Source organism: Dasypus novemcinctus, chromosome 7 (genome assembly GCF_030445035.2).
Source record: "Dasypus novemcinctus isolate mDasNov1 chromosome 7, mDasNov1.1.hap2, whole genome shotgun sequence".
Classification (NCBI taxonomy): Eukaryota; Metazoa; Chordata; class Mammalia; order Cingulata; family Dasypodidae; genus Dasypus; species Dasypus novemcinctus.
Window position 1 is genome coordinate 61,702,963 of NC_080679.1, and position 26,912 is coordinate 61,729,874.

The 26,912-nt window shown below is 39.1% G+C and overlaps 1 pseudogene; it reads left to right on the forward strand.

The window, feature by feature from the left end:
* LOC101442359 (beclin-1 pseudogene) overlaps positions 1-26,912 on the forward strand; it is a 107,174-nt pseudogene that overhangs the window by 72,608 nt on the left and 7,654 nt on the right.

The window sequence follows — 26,912 nt, forward strand, 5'->3', positions numbered from 1 at the left end:
TGAACATCTATGATTAGTTGCCTCAATTCCTTTATATCATCTTCAGTATCATCTTGTTCCTTTAACTGGATCATACCTTCCTGTTTCTTGGTATGGATTGTAATTTTTTGTTGGGGTTATCACATCCGTCTTGCTAGATGTATTTATTCTGGGTGCAGTTTCTCCCTTTAGTTTAGTGATTTCTTGTCTTTTCTCCCTTGCATGTTGTGTAGTAGGCATCAAGGATGTAGTTGGTGCTGTAAATTATGGAGGCTGAAACTGCCCACGTTGCCCCAGGAATTGATGAAGCTTCTCCCACCTTTCTCCTCTGTCAGGGATAGGGACAAAGTTGTAGCTGTGTATAATAAACCAAGTTGGGCAGGACAAGACTGTCTTGTCCAGAGAGACTGATGCATCTTTACCCCACTTCCTCTCCCCCCTTTGGATGGGTATGGAGTTATTGTGGGCAGTTATCTATGGTGCATGGATCCAAAATGATCAGAGTAGTCCAGGTAAACTGATATAGCACCAGACCCCCTCCTTGCAGGGGTGAGAATGGACTGTCTGGCATGCCCAACAATCTAAGACTGAGGGAGTATTGTCCTTTCTTACCTTTAAGGGATAGAAATGGAACCACCAACTCAAAAAAGTTTAGTATCTGTAGTCCAAAAATACCTGCCATTGCCTGGAGAGGCATTGGAAACACCATCCTCCTCCTATCCTATTGGGTGGTGGGGGTGGTTCTATGGGCACCCAGCAGTTCAGTCCCTTTAGGCCAAGAATACCTGCCAGGCCCCTCCTATCCTATTATGGCATGGGGTTGGATCTACAGGCCCCCAATTGTTCAGTACTTGTAGGTCCAAAGTACTCACTCTTATCTGGAGAGGGTGTGAAGACATGAGACCTCTACTATGCTATTGTGAGTGGAGAGGGAGCCATAGGCATCTAATAGTCCAGTCCATGTAGTCTGAAAGTGTCTGCTGTTGCCCAGAAAGGCTGTGGAAACACCAACCCCTTCTTTCCTATTGGGGGGGTGAAGGTGGATCCACACATATCCACCAGTCCAAGCTGTGTGGGCTAAAAGCACTTGCATGTACCAGGGAGGCTGGGAAAATACAGCCTGTCTCTTGTCCTTTTGTGGATGTGGGTGGAGTCACAGGTGTCCAATAGTCTGGTGTGTGCATGCCAGAAGTGTCTGCAGTTGCCCTGAGAGGCTGAGGAAACACCAGCCCCCTTTTATCCTATGGGGGGACAGAGGTGGAGATAGACTTGAAGGTTCTCAACAATCCAGTTCAAGTGGACTGAAAACACCTACCTTTGCCCAGAGAGGCTGAGGATACCCAGCTCCTCTCCTATCCTATTGGGGTGCAGGGATGTAGCCCCAGGTGTCAGACTATTCAGTCTGTGCTGGTGTAGACACCTGCAGTTGCTTGGAGAGACTGGCACAGATCCCACCAGTTTCCTCTCTGCTGGAGGTGAGGCTGAAGCCTACACTAGGACTTCAGTCTGATTTTGGTGGAAAGAAGCCAGTCCTTAACTTCACTGGATTTTCAGTCAAGCAAGCTTCCGCTCATGCTGGGAACAGTCAGAGTTGTGGCTACTGGACTCTTTCCAACTTGGACATCTCAAACCCTAGCACTGTCTAGAAGTATTCTTTACCTAGCTGAGTCTATTAATCAACAGCTGAGGTCAGTGGATACCTGTCTCTTCCTTCACCATTTATGGCAAATGAAGCTTCTAACTCCAGCCATGGAATAACTTCTTGAGGCAGCACGTTCTGCTAGAGTAGGATGGGCACCAGTCTCTGGGCTTGAGTTGCAGTTTCCCAGAAAGGTGGTGCAGACCACCCAGCTTCCTCCCTGCTGGAGATGAGGCTTGGGTTTAGGCTAGAGTTGCAGTCTTATTTGGGTGGAAAAAGCTGGTCCCTGCTAGCACTGTGATTTTCAATCAGCCCTGTTTCCCCTCATGCCAGGGGTGCAGTCAAAATAGCAGTTACCCACCTCCTTCTGAATTGGACAGGCTCAACGTTTAGCTGTTCCTAGGAATTTACTTTAGCCTGCTTAATTTACTACTCAGTAGCTGAAGTCAGTGCCACTCTGTGTCTTCCTTCCTCATTTTTTAGGAAATGGAGCTTTCAACTCCAGCCATGTTCCCAAGGCAGCTTGCATCAGGGCACCAACCTCTGTGATGTGGAAGGCTTTACTCTCAAATCCTATCTGCAGAAGGGCACTCTCTTCCTTCCATAATTTCAAGGATGTTACAGAATACTTCTGGTCTCCTGGTGCCCCCAAACTGGTGCTTTAGATAGCTCTGGGTGATTACTAACTGCCCTATAGCATAAGCTGATTATGGGAGTTCCTTACTCTGCCCAATCTTGGCTTCACCCCACCCCCAGTTGAGAAGTTTTTGGTGACTGATTCTATCCCATTGCTTGTGATTGGTCTGTTGAGTTCATCAATTTCTTCTTTCATTAAAGTAGGCTGCATGTGTGTTTCTAGGAAATTGTTCATTCCCTATAAATTATCCATCTTGTTGGTATATAATTTTTCAGGTATCCTCTTATGACACTCTTTTATTTCTGTGGCATCAGAGGTGATATCCCCTTCCTCATTTATTATTTTATATATTTACATCTACTCTCTTTTTTTCTTTGTTAGTCTAGCTAAGAGTTTATCAATTTTATTTATCTTTTTTAAGAATGGGCTTTTGATTTTGCTAATTTTTTTCTAGTGCTTTCTTATTTTCTGTTTCATTTAATTCTGGTCTAATATTTGTTATTTCTTTATACTTCCTTTGGGGTTAATTTGTTGTTCTTTTTCTAATTCTTCCAGGTGTGCAGGTAGGTCTTCACTTTTAGCTCTTTCCTCTTCTTTAATATGGACATTTGTGGCTATGAATTTCCCTCTCAGTACAAATTTTGCTGCATCCCATATGTTTTGACATGTGTTATCATTTACATTTGTATCATGGTAGTTACTGATTTCTTTTAAGATTTTCTCCTTAACCCATTGTTTGTCTAACAGTGTGTTGTTTAACTTCCATATCTTTGTGCCTAATCTGGTTCTGTGTTCCTTACTGATTTCCAGCTTCATTCCATTGTAGGCAGATAAATTACCTTGTATGATTTAAATCTTTCTGAATTCATTGAGAGTTGTTCTGTGGCCTAACATGTGGTCCATCCTGGAGTAAGATCAAGTGCACTCAAGAAGAATGTATATCAAGAAGAATGTCTATGTCTATCAGATCCAGACCCTCTAATGTATTATTCCACATCTTTGTTTCTTTATTGATTCTCTGTGGAAACATTCTGTCTAATGGTGATAATGGTGTATTAATGTCCCTCTCTATAATTATAGAGACATCTATTTCTCCACTTGGTTTTTCCAGTGTTTGCCTCATGTATTTTGAGGCACCCTGGTTAGGAGCATACATGTATATCATTGTTCTTTCTTCTTGATAGATTTCCCCTTTTATTAATATTAGGGCTTGTCTTTCTCTCTTACAATAGTTTTGCATTTAAAGTCTTTTTTGTCTGATAGTATAACTACTCCCACCCTTTTTGGGTTATTTTTTGCTTATAAAAGTGTTTTCCAACCATTCGTTTTCAGCCTTCTTGCATACCTGGGTCTAAGGTGTGTTTCTTGTAGACAGCATATAGATGGGTCATATTTCCTTACCTATTCTGCCAATCAGTGTCTCTTGATGGGTTAGTTTAAACCATGAACATTCATTCTTATTGCTGTCAAGGAATTATTTGCTTTAGCCATAATTTCTTTGGACTTATGTATGCCATATATTGTTTTTATTTCTCTTTTAACCTTTTAATCTGACACTCTCCTCCAAGTCTTTCTCTCTCCTCTTTTTGCCTTTCAACCTGCAGATCTCCATTTAGTAATTCTTGAAGGGCAGGTTTCTTATTGATATACTTTCTTAATTTTGGTTCATCTGTGAATATGTTGAACTCTCCCTCATTTTAGAATGCCAATTTTGATGGAAAGAGAATTCTTGACTGGAAGTTGTTTTTCTCTTAGCACCTTAACTACATCATACTACAGTCTCTTTTGCCTCCATGGTTTCAGATGAGAAATCAGCACTTAATCTTATTGACTTTTCATTGTATATGAAGTTTCTTTTTTCTCTTGCTGCTTTCAGTGTTCTCTCTTTATCTTGACTGGTATATGTCTTGGAGTAGGCCTCCAAGACATTTATTCTGTTTGGGATTTATACTGTTTGGGGTGGGCTGCACTTTTTGAACATGTACATCCATCTCCCACAATAGGGTTGAGAAATTTTCAGCCATTATTTCCTCCAACACTCCTTCTGTCCCCTTTCCCTTTTCTTCTCTCTCTGGGATGCCTATAATGCATATGTTTGTGCATTTCATCTTGTCTTAAAAATCCCTAAGTTCCTGCTGTATGTTTTCTATATCTTTTTATCTATCTGTTCTACTATCTGTTTGATTTCAGTTGCACTGTCTTCCACATCACTGATTCTTTTCTTTGCCTGTTCATATCTGCTATGTGCTTCCATTGTATTTTTTATTTCTTGGATTGTGCCATTCATCACCATCATATCCATTATTGTTTTATGTATGTTTATAGTTTATTCAGCATGTTCTACCAGGGTTTTCTTGATATCCTTAATCTCTTCCTACATTTTTTATTAAGTTGATTCATGATATTTGTTCGAACATCTCTGATTAGTTGTTCCATGTTCTGCATCTCCTCCTGGTTTTTAGTTTGTCCATTGGGCTAGGCCATGTCTTCCTGTTTCTTAGTATGGCTTGTAATTTTTTTGTCTAGATATCTGTTTATCTTGATGGTTTTCATGAGTTGATTAGATTTTCTCTCTACTCTAAGGTTTTATTTTGTTGTTTTTGAGTGTGGTAGGTTATGCTTTGACACTGCATTCCTCTTATTCTCTGTCCTTGCTGTTGTCTGTGTTCCTTTGAGAAAAAAATTAGCACAAGAGAAAAGGAAAGAGATAAAAAGAGAAAAAGAATAATAGTAATAATAACAGTAAAAAGTAGGAGAGAAACTGTACAAGATCTAGGAAATTGTATAATGAATACAAGTAAACATTACAAAGGAATATGATCAGAAAAGTGGAACAGAAACAATAAAACATGAAACATAATAGAGAAAAATACGTAGAATGAATTAAAAGAATGATGAGAATGATGAGAAGAGGGGAAAGAAAAAAGGAAAAAGAAAGAAAAAATGTAAAAAACAGAAAAAAGGAGAAAGAAATAAAAGCAAGAAATACTGAAGATCAAACAAAAATATATGGAAAGAAAGTACAATAGAAAATGGAAGATATAAAGATGAAGGGAGAAAAGACATAGCAAAGGTGAAAAAATAGAGGAAAGAAAAAAAGAAAACAAACAAACAGAGAAACAAAGGAAGGGCAAACACAACAAACCAGATATGAGACAGCAGGAACTTGTTTAAAAAAAGGAGAAAGAAAAAAAAATTTTTTTAAGAGATAAACAGAAAAACAGCCTCCTTTCTTAGACCCCTAAGGACCTTCTCAGGCTGCTGGTATTCATCAATCAATCATCTTGCAGCCAGCCCTCTGTAGGTTTTTAACTGGGTTTTAGCGAGTAAAATAAGGAAAGATTGAAACGGAGGCTTTTAAAAAAAATAAGAGATCCAAGAAAAGCTATTAATAATCCAAAGAAAATGTGTATATGTTCCCTGTCATAAAGTTTCAGCTGGATGCCTGATAACTGGGTGGATCATTTCTCAAAGAAGAGCTGTGTATTGATCCAGGGACCTCCGTATGCTAGGCAGGAATTCTTCCACTGAGTTAGTTAACTTGTCTCCTTACATTACTTAGCCTTTCAGAAAGCTCTTCACCATTTTCCCTCAGGCAGGTTAGATTTCCTGCAGTCCACCAAAGTTCTGCTGATCAGTCATCTCCCTCTCTCTGCTTCCTCTCTGATGTAATTTTTCCCTTTACCTAGGCAGCTAGGAGTGACAGCCTGCCTGAGGAGATAGGAGATCCTCCTCCCCTATCCCTGTTGAGTAGGGGTCCCTTCAAATATTCAAGGGAAACCACCTCGCTGAACTTGCCACAATGAAACCACTCTCCACCCTCCTATACTCCTCTTCCTCCCAGAGAATCTGCTGCCACACTCCATTCAGAGCAAGGAGTCAGGGGCTTCACCTAAGGTCTTTGTCCTGAAGGCAGGGTGCATGTGCCTCTTTCAGCTACAGGGGCAAGAAACTCATGATTTTCCTTTGGCTTCTTTATTTTTCCAGTACCTTTATCTTTCTAGTACACTTCTAGATGACTCAGAGCACCTTCCCATTCTATATATATCCAAAGGAGCTGGCAGGGGGGAATATACAGTCTCATTTCTCAGTAATATACAATCTACTGGGAGTTTTACCCACTTAATGTCTCTGGGGTGGGGGAGGGGAGCCCTTCTCAGTAGCCAGGTTTAATAACTCACAGTTTGTTGTTTTGGCTTCTTCATCTCTTTGTCTTTCACTCCCCTGGCAGTTGTGGAGCAGTGTCCTGTACTGCTGCACCCAAAGCAGGTTGCTAAGTACCCTTTGGCTCTTTCACTGTTGTTTTAGTGAGAGCTGGGCCTTACCTGCAATGCTCCCATAATCCTCACTTAAATTTAAATCAATAGAGGCTAACATAGCTGTACCTTTAAAAAGATTGTTACTGGATTTTGTTTAGGTTCTTTGATTATGCTGGAGAAATGAATTTCAAGAGCATGTTGGATGAGTTAGGCCAGTAATTTATTCAGGAAGGGAAGGAAGAGAAATGGGAGAAAATAACAGATCAGGGGTCACAGGTAGAGAGGAAGGGCCTGAAAAGTGATAAAGACAGTTGATTTATAGGCTACAATTTCCCATTATAGATTATAAATGTCCAGGTTTTACTTGCGTGGTGATCCAAGAGAGGGAGAAGGCAGCTAGAGTCCGGGGTCCAGAGGCAAGAGAGAGAACTCATCCCTGGGGCTGCTTTTTGAACTGTTAGTTATTCTACCCCATTGCTAATGGCAGGGGAGGGGTTCCAGCTGTTTGCTATTGTGATTGATTACTCCACCTATCAATCCCTTATAAGGGCTCAATGATAAAGTCCTTGGGGAATATCCGGGACTTCTGGCTTCCAGAGAAAGTCTTAGTTCTAGATGGCAGGATCTTGGTGGTGGGGGTCTTCCAGCAGCCATCTTGGGGGTTATTGATGTCCATGTGGACTTCTTGCCAGGTTTTAGATCCATCTGTTGATTCCCTATCTTATTTGCCTGCTTCAAGATCTAGAGTTAAATCTTAGGTTACATTTACAATTATTTAATGGAATAAAATGGAGTCCTTATAATTATATAATTATTTGTTATTTTCTTTTTTTACTTTTTTCTTTATTTTCTTTCAAATGTTACAGTAAAAGAAATATGAAGTCCCCATATACGCCCCACCCCACCCACCCCATCCCTACCACATCAACAACTTCTTCCATCATTGTGGCACATCCATTGCACCTGGCAAATACATTCTGGAGCACTGCTGTACTACATGGCCAGTGATCCACATTGTAGTCCACACTCCCCCACAGTTTACCCAGTGGGCCATGGCAGGACACACAGTGTCCAGCATCTGTCCCTGCAGCACAACCCAGGACAACTCCAAATCCTGAAAATGCTCCCACATCATATCTCTTCTTCCCTCTCCCTACCATCAGCAGCCACTGTGGCCACCCTCTCCACATCACTATTAAAATTTCTTCCCTTACTGATCACAATAGTTCCCCAGCAGACACCAGTAAGTCCACTCTAATCCATACTCTATTCTCCATCCTGTGGCCCTGGGATGATTATGTCCAGACCCCTCTATATCAAGAGGGGCCTTAGATTCCACATGGATGATGGATGCAATTCTCTTGCTTGCAGCTGTAGGCACTCTTGGCTCTCTGGTGTGGTGGGTGACCCTCTTCACCTCCCTGTTAGCTGGCCAGAGTAAGTTCAAGAAATCAGAGGGTAGGAACCACAAGTCTGTTGAGGCCCAGGGCCTGGTCATCACATGGACAGTCTGGAAATTCAGGTTTCCTGAGTATACACCAACCCAAACACCAACCATGGGTCTGGTAAAAGTAACTGAGGGGGCATGTGTAGCAAGGTCATATCTGAGTCCAACTCCATCACACTTGAGAACACAAATCCCAAAGTAGAGCCAACTGACATGGCCCTGAACTTCAGAGCCATCTGCTATGACCATAGAACCTGTGGGTCTCTGCAGCCCTCAGGAGAACCAGCACCTGGGTTTCCATTTACCTTGGCAGTCTCTGGTACCCTGCTGAGACATGCATAAGTGTCACCCCTCTGATGACCTCCTCACTCTTTTTTGGAGACTCAGAGCCATATAAACTTACTTGTCCTTTTCATCTCCCCCTTTTATCCAAAGTCAAAAAGCAGTTTTTAACACCTGATATTACATGTAGGCTAAGATATCCTGCCAGCCTGAGTTGACCCCTTTATTCAAGGTCTTTTTCTAGTTACATTATCAGCTGGTGCTTGGTAGTAATCCTTCGGTGCCAGGGAGGCTCATTCCTGGGAGTCATGTCCCACACTGGAAGGAAGGCAATGCATCTATATGCTGAGTTTGGCTTAGAGAGTGGCCACATTTGAGCAACATGGAGGGTCTCAGGAGTTTTAACTCTTAGGCACCCCACAGCTCTAGGCCTAGTTCATATTTCAGGCACACAGGCTCATAATCAGAGCTTTCAGTATCAAGGACTCACTGTTGGTCTTTGCCATTGCACTTAGGAGATTGTTGCTGTTCCATTGGAGAATATGATAGAGCTCCCCTGGCCAAGAACTCAGCACTCTCTCAACTGTCATTTCCAACTGAAACCACGATGAAAATATCCAAACCTTTCTATGTACCCTGTATACATGCCCTCTCTGTAGTCCAAAACTTCTTCAAAAAGGAAACTCAATGTATTGCCAGGTTCCATTAAGATTAAGATGGAATATAGTGATGGATTTAAAGGTTAGATATAGAATACATAGTAATTTAGAAAAATTAAATAAAGGAAAAATAAATTGGGGTATCAAAAATTTAAAAATGGAAAAGCTTTGTTTTTGATATTTTGCCTTTCATCACTGCTATACATGTTGCCCTGTATGTACAGTGGCAAGGCAATTTCTTCCATTTATTCCTCAGTGTCTACATTCTTTCATTTTTTTCTATATTGTTTGTCTTCACATAAGTTTTAGATCACAGTAATTAATATATACAATATATAGTACTTCCACATATCCAACATCAAACCCTTTGTCCCTTCACCAGCAATGATCTTTTTATATGTTCATAGAATATTTGCTGCAGCTGATGTACAGATATTGAAACAATAGCTTTCAAACATGGTTTCATTTTGGTTTACATTATGGTTTATATTTTAGACTATGCAATTTTTCAAATTTTTAGTTATATTATGGTTTACATTTTAACCTATAGACTTTTATACATTTTTGGTGTAATTTAACATGTCCTATATCCATCATTGCATGATCTTGTGGAACACTTCCATTGTCCCATAGTCACCCTGATTCCATGTATTCAACACCTCTTTTCCCCTCCCCTCAGGACCCAACATGACATTCAATCTTCATTACTTGAAGGACCATATTCAGAGATACTTGCAACAATGTTGAGAGCTTGACGTGCTTGACATTCTTAACCTATTGGGAGCCACCAATACTCCCTTAGAGATACAATTCCCTCTGTTTGTAATTTTCAATAATTATTGCATTCTTGTGTTTATTGCAGCAGTCTAGAAAGTAAAGGAACTGATATATGACGGCCTTTATTTGTAGCCAACAAGAATTGTCTAAAAACTACTTTGTATCCTTGTCCTTTGTGCCTTCACTGTATACATTTTGAAAATATGCACCCTGGGAAAGACCAGGGCAGTCATAAAAATGTCACTCAATGGCATAGAATCTATATTCTTGAGGAAAAAGGAAGTATCACAATCTGTCCACATCTATTTAATTTATTGGTGAGTCCTCTATCAGTCTTGAATAAATTAAGAACTGTTAAGCCACATAATCTATTTTCTCTTTATTTTATGCATTACAAATCTTTTTTCACAAATCTATTCTTGAAGACTGAAAATAAATCTTTAGATTCTTCTATAACATAAGCAGGAAAATGTACACAAACATTTGATTAAAAAATGCACAATGAAAAATTAGAGAACTGATATTTCTCTCAATTAAGTGTTTTTCTCCAATTAGATTGTAATTTTTTGAAGGCAGATGCCATGATTCCATTTCATTTTTTCTTAGCCATAAACAGAGAAAATGTTAAATATGATAACCATTTAATAGTATTAATACTTTAATAATCTCTGTCTGAACAGAATCAACAATGCCCTGCTTCTACATGGTATCAAAGGATTACTTCTAATTATTGTTTAGAGATTAGCTCAAGTTCCTACTCGAACACTTGTTCATAGCCTCAAGCATTCACTTCATATTTTTCTGGAACTCTCTTCCACCAGACATCTGCATGGCTGTCAGGTGATTTCTGTCACTTAGGACTTTCAGAGATGTCACTTCCTTGATATTATGTACATTGACCACAAAATCTCAGCTGCTTTCTGGCTCCACATTCATCCCACTCACTTTCAATAAATACTGTATTTTATTTACTTGAGAGCCACATCAGATGTGAAAATGATTTGTATTCTACCTAGATTCCCATCCTTATGCTGAAACTTCATGAAAACAGACATCTCAGTGACGTGGCTTAGACTTATCACCAATGCATGAAATAGTGCTGGAATACAGTAGATAGTCAATAAATATTCATGAGTTAAATAAACAAAATATATTTAAAATATCAGAATTCTAGTCCTTTAGTAATTTTAATTTTCATCAATATGAAATATAATAATTAATTACTAAAAATAACGGGCTCTAAATTTTTCTTTAAATTTAAATTTTAAAAATAATCTTATTCCAAACGTCCATCAAAAGATGAATGGATAACCCAGATTGTGATATATACATACAATGGAATATTATTCAGCTATACAAAAGGAATGAAGTTCTGATACAGTCTATACCATGGATGAACCTTGAAGACATCATGTTGAGTGAAATAAGTCAGACACAAAATGACAAATATTGAGTTATATCACTTTTATGAAATAATTAGAATGGGCAAATTCATAGAGTCAGAAATTAGAATACAGGTTACTAGGGATAGGACATGGATGAGGAAATGAGGAGTTAATGCTTAAATGGTACAGTTCCTGTTTGGGGTGATGGAAATGCTTTGGAAATGGATGGGGGTAAAGGCTCAACAGTGTGAATGTAATTAACACCACTGAATTGTAAAGTTGAGATATAATTCACGTATAATAAAGATCCCATCTTAAATTATGCAATACAGTGGTTTTTAGTATATTCATAGAGATGTGAAATTATCATGACTATCTAATAGCACAATATTTTTTATCCACACTTCTCCAAAATTACATCCATGAGCAGTCTCTCCCTGTTCCCAGCCCCTGGCAACCACCAGTCTATTTTCTGTCTCTATGGATTTACCTATTATGGATGTTTCATAAAAATGGACTCAAACCATATTTTGTATCTATCAGGTGTCCCTGTGATCCCATATGAATTTCAGATTAAGTTTGGCAATTTCTTCAAAAAAAAAGAAGCTTGGATTTTGATAAGGATTATGCTGAATTTGTCAATAAATTTGTTACTTCCATCTTAACAACATTAAATCTCTAATTTATGAACATGGAATACCTTTACCTTTTTTTAGGTCTTTAATTTCCTTCAGTGATGTTTTGTATGCTTTGGTGTACAAGTTTTACAATTATTTTGTTAAATTTATTCCTAACTATTTTATCTTTTTGATGCTATTGTGGGTAGAATTGTTATCTTGATTTCATTTTTGGGTGTTCATTGCTAGTAAAGAAATACAATTCATGTTTGTGTATTGATCTTTTATTAGGTAACATTTGTGAACTAGTTCGTAAACTCATAGTTTTTAAAGTGGATTCTTTAGGATTTTATATACATAAGATCATATCATCTGCAAAAAGAGATAGTTTACTTTATTCTTTCCAATCTAGAGGTCTTGTATTTCTTTTCCTTGACTCATTGACCTGGCTAGAACGTCCACTATAATTTTGAATAGACATGGCAAGAGTAGACATCTTTGTCTTGTTCCTGATTTCAGGATCAAAGCACTAGTCCTTCACCATTAATTTTATGTTAGTTGTGTGTTTTTCATAGATGTTCTTTAACAGATTGAGGAAATTCACATCTGTTCCTAGTTTTTAGAGTATTTTTACTATGAATGTGTATTGGAATTTGACAAAGGATTTTCCTATATCTATTGAGATTTAAATGAAAATTTTGCCCTTTATTTTACTAATATGGTATATTAAATAGTTAATTTTCATATGTTAAATCAACTTTGCATTCCTGAGTAAATCTCAATTCATTAGGGTGTACAATTCTTTCTATATATTGCTAGATTTGATTTAGTAGTACTTTTTGAGGATTTTTGAGTTTATATTCATAAGAAGTTTGTTCTGTAGTTTTCTTCTGAAGTCTTTATCTAATTTTGGTATGAAGGTAATACAGAATGAGTTGGGAAGTATTCTATGTTTTTGAGGAGTGTGTGAAGAATTGGTGTTAATTTCTTTACAGTTTGGCAGAATTCACAAATGAAGCCAGAATGATCTCTATGTGTATATTGCCTTATCAGTTTCCAAGATATGTCAGAAATTGTCAAATTTTCCTCTGGATAGCTCAGTCCCGAAATTTTACTGTTAAGTTTTCTGGTCAGCTTCTTGTTAGCCCCTGCTAGTAATGCCATTTCCAAGGCAGCAGAAATGCTAAACAATCACCTCTGGTTGTTTTTGACCAATGTCATGAGAATAAACTGTTCATCTTGAGTGGGCTCTTGGGTTAAATAAGGAGAATCCCTGAAAATGAAACTTTTCAGAAAGCAGCTAGAGAGGTCAGATAGTGACAATTCTTTGGGGATCAGGCTTCTGTGGTGCTCCAAACCTCTTATACTTCCTCTTATGTCTGTTTGTTTTTATACTACCATAGTTGCAAGATTGTTTTCAAGCATACTTAGAGCCGGGGGGATGGGGAGGGGAATAGAGTAAATTAAAATGCCACAAATCTCACTGAGGGTCACCTAATTTTCTTGAATGCACTCTTCAGATTGCTACAAACTTTTAGTTAATTTTCAGAATTCTGTAAAGTTGACTTCATGGTTTTTGTGGAGTATTTTTGTTGCCTTTCTGAAGGAATGGATTTTTGAGGTCTTCAGTCCACCATTCCAACAGAGTTCCCTTCCATAAATGTATTTTATTCTCAAATTATTTCTTATATTTACACATTAGAAGTAATATTTTCATTAATAGGATAAAAAGCAGACTGGTTCATGTCATTTCCTTAAGTTTCATTCAAGTAGAGAAAGCTGACAGTGAGTGGCAACTGAGTGTGTGGCAAAATGCTAAGTGTATTATATGAAAAATTTCATCGAATTCAAACAATTACCCTAAAGGCTAGTTAGTACTTTCTTTATCATAAGGAGACTCAGATTTAACGATATTAAATTATTTGTCCCAGGTATTACAGATGGTTTGGTAGCAAATATTATGTAATAGGAATATATAATTACAAATGCATAAACTCTCATATTTAAACCAAAAGTTAAATATAAACAACATTTATATTTCATGAGCTGCTTTGATTAGAGATTTCCTGAGAAACCTTACTGAGAGGCATTCTACATAAAATCTATGGGGAAAAAATGTTTTTAAAAAAATCTAAATCAAGATTTCAAATACTTCTGTGACATGAATAAGAATTTAGTTAAAATGTTGAAATTCTCATTTAAACACCTTGTTATACCCCAGAGGTACAGAGAAATTTAAATTATTCATTGAACAGACACAAAGTACTCTAATAACTTAAGGTAGACTATTTTTAATACTGTAACACAAAATGTATCAAATTGTTATCCTCTTGACCTTGTTCAAAGCATAAGTTAAAATGTGACCTGAAAGCATTCCCTTGGTGAGTAGGGAAAGAAAGGTCAAATTTATCTTCTAGAATTTCACCAGGAAATAAAGGCAATATGCCTTTCATAATCATGCCCTTCAATATCAGAAGAGAATCCTGTGAACTTCTTTTTCTGAATTTTAATTTCTTTTTTTATTGACTTTGTAATAATATTACATTAAAAATATATACATATGAGGTCCCATTCAACCCCCCCACCTCCCCCCCCCCCCCCCAGCAACACTCATTCCCATCATCATGACACATCCATTGCATTTGGTAAGTACATCTTTGGGCACCTCTGCACCTCATGGTCAGTGGTCCACATCATGGCCCATACTCTCCCCCATTCCATCCAGTGGGCCCTGTGAGGATTTACAATGTCCAGTAATTGCCCCTGAAGCACCATCCAGGGCAGCTCCATGTCCCAAAGACGCCTCCACCTCTCATCTCTTCCTGCCTTTCCCCATACCCATCAGCCACCATGTCCACTTTTCCCAATCCAATGCCACCTTTTCTATGTGGACATTGGATTGGTTGTGTCCATTGCACCTCTGTGTCAAGAGGAGGCTCAGATTCCACATGGATGCTGGATACAATCCTCCCACTTTCAGTTGTAATCACTCTAGGCTCCATGGTGTGGTGGTTGTCCTTCTTCAACTCCATCTTAGCTGAGTGTGGTGAGTCCAATAAATCAGATTGTAGGTGCTGGAGTCTGTTGAGGCTCAGGACCTGGCTATCACATTGTCAGTCCGGAGATTCAAATCCCCTAAATATATCTTAAACCCCATCACTAACTGCAACTCCAGCATATTAACATGAAAGTCTTATGAAGAGAGATCCCATCTGAGTCCAGATTCATCACACATAAACAGCAGTTCCAAAGAGGGGCCATCTGACCTGGTAGTTAACCCCATCAGCCATGACCATAACTCCCATGGGACTCTTTAGCCCTCAAAGGAACCAATACCTGGGGGTTGTATCTGCTATATCTGTCTCTCAGACTCTGCTCAGTTGTGCATAAGGGCAATCCTTCTGACAGCCTCCAGACTCTTTTTTAGAGACTCGTAGCCATATAAACTCATTTCTCCTTTCCATTTCCCCCTTACATTAGGTCAAACAGCATTTTAAAGTCATGTTATTTTATGTAGACAGGGATATTCTGCTGATCTGCATTGAACCTTCTGTATAGGGTCATTTTCCAGTTGCATCATCAGTTGATAGTTGATAGTGGTCCCTCGGTGCCAGGGAGGCTCATCCCCGGGTGTCATGTCCCACGCTGGGGGGAAGGCATTGCATTTACATGCTGAGTTTGGCTTCAAGACTGGCCACATTTGAGTAACACGAAGGCTGTCAGGAGGAAATTCCCAGGCACAATGCTGCTCTAGGCCTTGTTCTTATTTTAGGCTTATCAGCTCACAAGCATAGTCATTAGCATCAGGGGCTCACTGTTGAACCCTCACTCCCTCCCGGTCCCCGCTGCTGCACCTGGGAGACTGTCGCTGCTCCCCTAGGGACCACGACAGAGCACCACTGGCCAGGAACCCAGTACCCCCCCGCTGTGGTTTTTAATTGTTGCCACTATGAGTATATCCAAACATTACCATGCACCCTGGACATATGTTCTATACAGCTCCCTGTCAGCCATATATCACCTGTCAATGGTATCCCATACCAGTATTCCTCCGTTGCCATTGTTGAACCACTCTGTGATCCAGAACTCCCTGAAATTTGAAGCCCAATATAATGTCAGGGTCCCTTACTAGGAAATGGCATATAGTGATGAGTTTAAAGGTTAGATAAAGAATACGTGTTGACTTGGAAAAAATTCTACATCCTATTTTTTCTTTTTTTTCCCCCTAATTATTGAGCTTCTCTTCACAGGAGCCCTAGACCACAGCAATGCATATATATAATATACAGCACTCCTGTACATCCACCACAAAACCTTTTCCCTTCCACAGTGATACTCTTACACCCTATTCACATCATATTTACTTAACGTGATGTACAGAGTCTGAGACAATAGCTTTCAAACAAGGTGACATCTGTGCTTACATTGTGGTGCATACTTTAGGATACACAGTTTTTTAAATTCTTAGTTATCCTATGTTTTACATTATGGTTTACATTATCAGTCTGTCATCTCCTATATGTTATGGTGTAATATTACATGTTTTATATCCATCCTTGTGTACTCTCACGAAACTCCTCTCTTACCCCCATTTACCTTGGTTCCACACATTTAACGTCCATTTTCCCTTCCACCTTGGTGCCCACAGTGACAGCCAACCTCCGTTTCCTGAGGAGCCACTTCCAGAGATAGATGGAATAATGTTCAGGGCCTAACTTGCTCAACTGCCCCAATGCCCTGGGAGCCACCCTTTCTCTCGAGGGATACAGTTCCCTCTATTTGATGGCATTAGTCCTTCCCAGGATATGGGTCCACCCCCACTCTCACTACTTGGGTTTCTACCCCATGGTGTCACCCACTCTGGCAGAATGAGCATTTAGACATTCCCCAGGAGCCCGTCCTGCATCAGACCCTCCCCTCCGAGCATTCTAAACAGGTGACCCTCTTTATTATATTTTGATGTGATTTTCTCGGCATTTTACTCTCCACCAACACCTGACCCTCTCCTGTGATCGTATGCTACCCCTCCCTCCCCCCACTTTTGGGCAATGTTACCCATCTGCCCATCCCCAGCCACCCTCAAACCCGCAAAGCCCCAATCAAAGGCAACCCCTTGCCCCCCTTTTATCTCTTCTTTGTGTTCATACTTACCACCATCTCGTCTTAAATTCCACCCCTGCAGACATCGGCTCACATCCTTCCTCCACCCTCTGATTTCCTGTAAGCCTATTGTTCAGTCTGTTGCTATCTAGGGCAGCTTGGTTATTTCATATCAATGAGGTCATGTAGTATTTGTCCTTCAATGTCTGGGTTGCTTCACTCAACATAAGGTTCTCAAGATTCATCCATGTTATCACATGTGTTTGTAGTGTGTTTGTTCTTACAGCCGAGTAGTATTCCATTGTGTGTATATACCACATTTTATTGATCCACTCATCTGTTGATGGGCATTTGGGTTGATTCCAACTTTTGGCAATAGTGAACAATGCTGCTATGAACATTGGTTTACATATATCGGTTTGTGTCCTTGTTTTCAGTTCTGCTGGGTATATACCCAGCAGTGGTATTGCTGGGTCATATGGCACATCTACGGCTAGTTTTTTGAGAAACCACCATACTGTCCTCCAGAATGGTTGGATCCTTCTGCATTCCCACCAGCAGTGGATGAGTGTTCCCCTTTCTTCACATCCTCTCCAGCACTTGTATTCTTCTGTTTTTTTCATAGCTGCCAATCTTATGGGTGTAAGATGGTATCTCATTGTGGTTTTGATTTGCATTTCCCTGATAGCTAGAGATTTTGAACATTTTTTCATGTGCTTTCTTGCCATTTGTATTTCTTCTTTGGAGAAGTGTCTGTTTAAGTCTTTTTCCCATTTTTTAAATGGGTTGTTTATCTTTTTATTTTCAAGGTATAGGAGTTCTTTATATATGCAAGTTATAAGTTTCTTATCAGATATATGGTTGCCAAATATTTTCTCCCACTGTGTGGGCTCCCTTTTTACTTTCTTGACAAACTCCTTTGAGGTGCAGAAGGCTTTAATTTTGAGGAAGTCCCATTTATCTATTAGTTCTTTTGCTGCTCGTGCTTTTGGTGAGATATTCATAAATCCATTTCCTATTACAAGGTCCTGTAGATGTTTCCCTACACTGCTTTCTAAGGTTTTTATGGTCTTGGCTCTTATATTTAGGTCTTTGATCCATCTTGAGTTGATCTTTGTATAAGGTGTAAGATGGTAATCCTCTTTCGTTCTTCTACATATGGCTATCCAGTTCTCCAGACACCATTTGTTGAATAGGCCACTCTCTCCCAGTTGAGAGGGTTTGGTGGCTTTATCAAATATTATGTGGCTATATATGTGAGGTTCTATATCAGAGCTTTCAATTCGATTCCATTGGTCTGTGTGTCTCTCCTTATGCCAATACCATGCTGTTTTCACCACTGTAGCTTTGTAGTATATTTTGAAGTCAGGTAGTGTGATTCCTCCAATTACGTTTTTCTTTTTCAGTATGTCTTTGGCTATTCAGGGTCTCTTTCCTTTCCAAATAAATTTCATAGTTAGTTTTTCTAGTTCCTTAAAGAAGGCTGTGTTGATTTTTATTGGGATTGCATTGAATGTGTAGATCAGTTTTGGTAGGATAGACATCTTAATAATGTTCAGTCTTCCTACACATGAACAAGGAATAGTCCTCCATTTATTTAGGTCTTCTTTGATTTCCTTGAACAATCTTGTATAGTTCTTGGTGTATAAGTTCTTTACCTCTTTAGTTAAATTTATTCCTAAGTATTTGATTTTTTTATTTACTATTGTGAATGGTATTTGTTTCTTGATTTCCTCCTGATCTTTCTCATTATTGGTGTACAGAAATGCTACTGATTTTTGCGCATTGATCTTATAACCTGCGACTTTACTAAACTCATTTATGAGTTCTAGAATCTTCGTTCTAGATCTCTCAGGGTTTTCTATGTATAGGATCATGTCATCTGCAAATAATGAAATTTTGACTTCTTCCTTTCCAATTTGAATGCCTTTTATTTCTGGTTCTTGCCTCAGTGCTCAAGCAAGTACTTCTAAGACAATGTTAAATAGGAGCGGAGACAGTGGGCATCCTTGTCTTGTTCCTGAGTTTAGACGGAAGGAGTCTAGGATTTCTCCATTGTAAACAATATTGACTTTAGGTTTTTCATATATACTCTTTATCATGTTCAAAAAATTTCCTTGTATTCCAATCTTTTGGAGTGTTTTTATCAAGAAAGGGTGCTGTATTTTGTCAAATGCTTTTTCTGCATCAATAGATATAATCATGTGATTTTTTTCCTTCAATCTGTTTATATGGTGTATTACATTGATTGATTTTCTTATGTTGAACCATCCTTGCATACCTGGGATGAATCCCACTTGGTCATGGTGTATAATTCATTTAATGTGTTGTTGAATACGATTAGCAAGTATTTTGTTAAGTATTTTTGCGTCTAGGTTCATTAGAGAAATTGGTCTGTAATTTTCCTTTCTTGTGATGTCTTTGTTTGGCTTTGGTACTAGGGTAATGTTGGCATCATAGAAGGAGTTGGGTAATGTTCTTTCTGTTTCAATTTTTTGGAATAGTTTCAGCAGGATTGGTGTCAGTTCTTTCTGGAATGTTTTGTAGAATTCACCTGTGAAGCCATCTGGTCCTGGGCTCTTCTTAGTTGGGAGATTTTTAATAACTGATTCTCTCTCTCTGCTTGTGATTGGTTTGTTAAGATCATCAATTTCTTCTTTTGTCAATATGGGCTGCTTATGTGTTTCTAGGAATTTGTCCATTTCCTCTAGATTGTCATTTTTGTTGGAATATAGTTTTTCAAAGTATCCTCTTATGATAGTCTTTATTTCTGTGGGGTCAGTGGTGATATTGCCTTTCTCATTTCTTATTTTGTGTATTTGCATCTTCTCTCTTTTTTTCTTTGTTAGTCTCGCTAAAGGTTTGTCAATTTTGTTGATCTTCTCAAAAAACCAGCTCTTGGTCTTGTTTATCTTTTCCAGTGCTTTCTTATTTTCTATTTCATTTAGTTCTGCTCTTATCTTTGTTATTTCCTTCCTTTTTCTTCCTGTTGGGTTACTTTGTTGTTGTTTTTCTAATTCCTTCAAATGTGCAGTTAGTTCTTCAATTTTTGCTCTTTCTTCTTTTTTGATATATGAATTTATGGCTATAAATTTTCCTCTCAGTACTGCTTTTGCTGCATCCCATAAATTTTCATATGTTGTGTTATCATTATCATTTGATTCAAGGTAGTCATTGATTTCTTTTGAGATTTCCTCTTTGACCCACTGCTTTTCTAAGAGTGTGCTGTTTAATTTCCAAATCGTAGTGTGAAATCTGGGCTTCTGTCCCTTGCAAATTTCCAGCTTGACTCCACTGTGGTCAGAGATATTGTTTTGTATGATTTCAATCTTTCTGAATTCATTCAGCCTTTCTTTGTGGCCTAGCATATGATCTATCTTGTAGAATGATCCATGTGCGCTTGAGAAAAATGTATATCCTGCTGTGTTTGGGTGTAGTGATCTATATATGTCTATTAGATCCAGCTCCTCTAATATACTGTTCAGATGTTTTGTTTCTTTGGTGATTCTCTTTTGACATGTTCTGTCCAGAGTTGATAGTGGTGTATTAAAATCCCCCACTATAATTGTAGCTGTATCTATTGTTTCACTTAGTTTTTCCAGCATTTGCCTCACGTATTTAGAGGCACCTGAGGGGCGAGAGCCAGTGGGCCTCGCTGCAGGCAGGGCCTCGCAGCAGGTAAGACCAATGCGAGGGATACTCATGGAGACTGGCTGATGGCGCAGGTCTGCTTTATTGCGGAAGTGCACACACTTTTATAGGGCACAGGGTGACGTGTAAGCCGCTCATTGGCTCAGCCACTAGAAGCCTCTGATTGGCTACCATAGGCGGTTGCTAGGGAAAGGTTTGAATTAGGGGGACGGTTTTTAATGGGCGGCTAGCAGGGTTGGTGAGCTGCGGAGATGGGCAGAAGAAGGCTTGAGGGGAGGCGTTGGCCACCTCGACCCTGATGCCTTCCAAGGGAGACGGTTTTCGATCTCATACCTTGGATTCTGCCAGGCTTGCCAGCCACACCTGTGCCTGCTGGGGAGTAAATACTCCCTCAGGCACCCTTGTTAGGGGCATAAATATTTATGATTGTTCAGTCTTCTTGACAGATTTTCCCTTTCACTAAAATGTAGTATCCTTCTTTGTCTCTCACAATTGTTTCACATTTAAAGTCTATTTTGTCTGATATTAATATAGCTACTCCTGCCTTTTTTTGGTTATTGTTAGCTTGTATGATTGTTTTCCAGCCATTCACTTTCAATCTCTATGCGTCTCTGGGTCTAAGATGTGTCTCTTGTAGACAGCATACGGATGGGTCATATTTCCTTATCCAATGTCCCAGTCTGAATCTTTTGATAGGTGAGTTTAATCCGTTGACATTCAGTGTTATTACTTTCAAGGAATTATTTGTGTTAGCCATATTTTGATTGGATTTGTGTTTGTCATATTTTGTTTGTATTTTTTTTTGTCTTTTTTGTTGTTGTTGTTGCTCTTATACTCTCCTCCAACTCTGCCTTTCCTGTTTTTTCCTTTCTTCCTGCAGAACTCCCTTTAGAATTTCTTGAAGGGGAGGTTTCTTGTTGGTATACTCTTTCAGTTTCTGTTTGTCTGTGAATATTTTGAACTCTCCATCATGTTTGAATGCTAGTTTAGCTGGATAGAGTATTCTAGGTTGGAAATTTTTTTCCTTTAGTACCTTGACTATATCATACCACTGCCTTCTTGCCTCCATGGTTTCAGATGAGAAATCAGCACTTAATCTATTTGAGCTTCCCTTGTATGTGATGGTTTTCTTTTCTCTTGCTGCTTTTAGGATTTTCTCTTTGTCTTGAGCATTGGATAATTTGACAAGTATATGTCTTGGGGTGGGCCTGTTGGGGTTTATGACTAGCGGAGTGTGCTGTGCTTCTTGGATATGTACATCTGTCTCTTTCAGTAGATTTGGGAAGTTTTCAGCCATTTCCTGCAACACTCCTTCTGACCCCTTTCCCTTCTCTTCACCTTCTGGAATGCCTATAATACGTATGTTTGAGCATTTTGCATTGTCATTCAGGTCCCTAAGTCCTAACTGGATTTTTTCTATCTTCTTATTGACCCCTTCTACTATCTGTTTGATTTCTGATGTACTGTCTTCCACATCACTAATTCTCTGCTCTGTCTCTTCTAGTCTGCTGATATTTGCTGCAAATGTATTTTTGATTTCTTGAACTGTGGTGTTCATTCCCATCATATCTGTTATGTTTTTGCATATTTCTGCAATTTCCCCTCCAAGTGATGTCTTCATGTTGTTAACCTCTTTCATTACTTCGTCAAATTTGTCGGTGATAAATGTTCTGAGATCTTTCATTGCTTGTGCAAAGTTTTGCTCCCCTTTGTGATTTTTGGTTTGTTGATTGGATTCAGCCATGTTTTCCTGATTACTGGTTTGGTTTGTAGATTTTTGTTGCTTTTTGGTCATCTCTTTATCTTGACGGATTTAATCAGTTCCTTAGCTTCTTTGTCTACTCTTGGAGGTTAATTAGCTGTTATTTTTGCATAGGTGTTATATCTTCTCTTTGTCACTTTTTTCTTCTTATTCTAATTTCTTGCTGTTGGTTAAGTTCACTTTAAAGGAAAGTATTAGTGTTGGGGAAAGGCAATTGTGTAAGCAAGGGAAAAGTGTAAAGTAGTATTGGTGATATATGTTAACAAAGCAAGAATATGAGATCTGGGAGGATGGAGGTTAGATTCGTGTAAATTGTGTAGAGTTATAGCAGTAGGTAGAGTACCTATTATGAGGTAGATGATTGAATATGGGAGGAATATGGTATGGGCTAAAAAGCTATTGTTTTTGTGAGAGAGGGAAAGAGAGAAGAAAGGTAATAGTTTCAAAAGTGGATAACAGACAGAAAACAAAACAAAGGTATTAGAAATTAAGACTTAGACCCTTCGTGGATCAAAGAAAGGAAGGTGGGAGGTGGAATATAGGAGAGACAGTAGATGGTGGCGGATATCAAGATGTAGGGGAAAGAGGATAGTGTAGGTAGCCTAAATCAGTTCACACAGAAATGAGGCAGTGGAGGATGAGAAAACCCAGTGAATGTGAGGTGTTTCCTGCTGCACCTATTGTATAATTGAGTTAAAATAAACTAAGTAGAATATGAGGGACAAGAGGGAGAGAGACAACAGAAAAAAAGAAGAAAAAAAGAAAAAAGGGGGAGAAGGGATGAGAGGAAGAAAGGAAAAGGGGGTGGGCAAAGGGTGGGGAACAGGTAGGGGAAAGAAAAAAAAAAAACAGATATACACTAACCAGAATTAAAACACCCACTACTCAGCACCTACCACAAAAAAAAAAACAAAAAAAAAAAACTTAAATAACTGAGTGAAAAAAGACTTTGGGGGATACGCTGTGAGAGAAGACTAGGGGATAATGTGGTGTTAGCAATCAGGAAATTGAAAAAAGTAAAGAATAAGTCAAAATGCTGATAAAAACAAACAAAATGAAACGATAAAGAAAAAATGCCAACGTTGAAGGCTAGGGCATTTAAGGACCTCAGATGGACCTCCGTGTGTGATGGATTCAGGGATGGAAAGTCTGAGATATTGAGGACTCACAAGGTGTGAGTCTCTGTGGTGTGGGCCACCAGAGTTTAGGGAATTCAGACCTGGCAACCTCCAATCTGGTCAACAGGAAGCCTGGGAGCCCTGCAGTGTAACACAGCCCTCAGGGATCCCCACAGCTGGGTGCCAGCCCTATGGGGGAAGTCAGATCTGCAAACTCTATATTATGACTGAACCCTGCAATTCACTTACTTAGCTGGGCTCATTAGTATGGATATGTCTCACTTCAGCTTTTGGACAGCTCCCGTCCTGTGATTCCAAAACACTGCCACTAGAGGGCGCCTCTACACCGCAGCCACTTTACTAGTACAGTTCCGAAGCCCGGCCTGTGACACCGAAAACAGATTCCAAAACCGGAATTCCCAAGCTTAGCAAAATATTCCCTAATCGGTTTCCAGACATGTCCCCCTCCCTTGCCTCAGCCTAAAACAACTTTCTAATTACGTCCCTTTATTGCCTACAGCCTATTTGGGTTGGAGATCGGCTGCCAGGCTTTTGGGGGCGGGGCTTCAGGCAGAAGCGCTATTGTTTGTGTTCGTAATCAAAAGTTTCTCCCGCTTCACAACAAAACACTGTCTATCTTCCCAAATCGATCCACAAAGGCGACCCGTCGCATCAACCCGCCAACAGCTCGCCCAGAACTCGCGAACTCTTTAACACCTCAGAGCCATCTAAAAGCGGAGCCGCTGGGCAGGACTGCGGCTTCCCCCACCCCCAATAGGGAGGAAACCGTATGCGGGTCTCACCTGCAGGCAATAGAACCCAAATTATATCTCCTAGACCAATCCTCTCCGTTACCTTTCCACCCAATCGATGTCCAGGCACTTCTGCCCTGCAAAAATCCCGAAAAAGCCCTGCCTTGGAGAACCTGCAGCCGCACCCAGCCGTCTCTTCCCGGGACAGACCGCAAAGGCAAGTTCACTCAGTGACCATCTTGCCTCCTCCTCTCTGAATTTTAATTTCTTAATGGAATTTTCCATTCTATGCCAATATTTTTTTTAGGTATGTTCTTTTGCATTTTTTTCCTGATTTAAAAAAATTAATTTCACCTGTTCCTTTTTTAATGTGGCTGCTAGAAAATTTAAAATTAAATATGTTGTTCACATTATTTGTATTTTTCAAACTTCTTTTTCTTTCTCTATCAATGTTACAAGTTACTCCATTAACAAAAAATAACTACAATAACAATAAGTATTCTTTGATCAAAGTATGCTTTGATCCCCTTTATTTCTGTCCATTCCTTAAACTTAAGGGATTTGGGCTGATGTCTCCTCTGACTGCTTCAGGCTGAGGGGAAAGATATTACAGGGCAGAGAAAAGGAAGTGTTTTGTTTGTAGTTGAAGAGTCTCCTTGAGTTTGGGATGAGATTTGTCCATCATCATTGTTTTGTTAGTTGACCACAGAAAGCACACAGAATTGGAAAGTAGGAGTTGGCCACAATTCTGCTCGATTTCAGGGCTCTACCAGCATATCAACAATCAAAAGATGTAAGTCTCATTCTCTACTCCCATTCTATTTCTTGGTAACCTATCTTACAGATTCTACCTCTATGAGACTCTCTAAACTTAGTTCACATCATTGAGATCACACAATATTTGTCCTTTCATGTCTGCCTTATTTCACTCAACGTAAGGTCCTCAAGGTTCATCCATGTTGTTACATGCATCAATACTTCATTTCTTCTTTTTTTTTTAAAGATTTATTTATTTATTCATCTTCCTCCCCCCCCCCACCCCGGTTGTCTGTTCTCTGTGTCTATTTGCTGTGTCTTCTTTGTCTGCTTCTGTTGTTGTCAGTGGCACGTGTTGTGTCATCTTGCTGTATCAGCTCTCCATGTGGGCGGTGCCATTCCTGGGCAGGCTGCACTTTCTTTCGCACTGGGCAACTCTCCTTAGGGGGCTCACTCCTTGCGCGTGGGGCTCCCCTACATGGGGGGCACCCCTGCGTGGCAGGGCACTCCTTGTGCGCATCAGCACTGTGCATGGGCCAGCTCCACATGGGTCAAGGAGGCCTGGGGTTTGAACCGCGGACCTCCCATGTGGTAGACGGATGCCCTAACCACTGGGCCAAGTCCACCGCCCATTTCTTCTTACAATCAAATAATATTCCACTGTATGTATATATCGCATTTTGTTTATCAATTCATCTGTTGATGGACACTTGGGTTACTTCTCTTTTGGCAATTGTACCTTTGTGTACATGTATCTATGTGTCCCTGATTTCAGTTCTTCTGGGTATACATCAAGTAGCAAGATTGCAAGAAAATAAGGCAATTCTATATTTAACTTTCTAAGGAACCACCAAACTGTCCTCCAAAGTGGCTGCACCATTCAACATTCCCACCAGCTTTGAATGCATGTTCCTATTCCTCTGTATTTTCTCCAACAGTTGTAGTTTTTTTAAAAAATAGCATTCAGTCAAGTAAGAGAGTAATGACACCTTATTGTAATTTTGATTTGCATTTCCTTAATAGCTAATGATGTTGAGCATCTTTTTCATGTGTTTTTTAACCATTTATATTTCCCCTTGTGAAAACTGTCCAAGTCTCTAGCCAATTTTCACTTCGGTTTTTTGTGCTTTTATTTATTTACTTATTTATTTATTAAATTTATTGAAATAAATCACTAATACATAAACATACATAAGCAATAAGTGTATAATAGTTGTGAACTTATAAAACAGATATAACATCAAACACATATAACATCTCACCCTATCACTAAAAACTTGCATTTTTTAAACCTTTTTAACTAATAATTAAGGAGCATTGTCAAAATATTACTACTAAACAAAGTAATTTTCCCATAACCAATCCAATTGTTATTATCTTTATATCATTTATATATGAACATACATAAACAATTAAGTGTATAGTAAAAATTGTGAACTTACAAAGCAAACATGTTTAACATCATACAGGGGAACCATACATCAACCCTCCACCAACACCTTGCATTGTCATGAGAGGTTTGTTAAAAACTATGAAAGAACGCTGTCAAAATCTTACTACTAATCATAGTCCTTATCTTACATTTGGTGGGTTTCCCCCCAACCCACCCTATTATTTTTTAAATAAATTTTTTATGACAGAAGTTGTAAACTTACAAAACAATCATGCACATGTGCAGAACTCCCAAACAACACCCCTCCATCAACACACCACAATGTGGTTTGTCATTTGCTACAGATAAAACAATATCATCTGATTGTTACCATGTCCATAGTGTACATTTGGCTCACATTTTCCATACTGCCTCAATATCACCACAGTACATCTTTTGCATAGGGGCAAGAATATTATATTATTACTACTAACCATAGTCCATAGGTCACTCCAGCTGTATTTTTCCCATGCTTGTCCACATTCCGAACACTCTGTGGTAGTAATATACATTTGTTCTAGCTAACAAAGGACACTCTTGCATCTATACCATCAACCAAAATTTTCACCCACCTCTTGGTTTACTATGCTATCCAGTTCCTAGATCATTCTCAAACATTCTGTCAATTGGCATTTACATACCTAGACTACCATTTTCAGT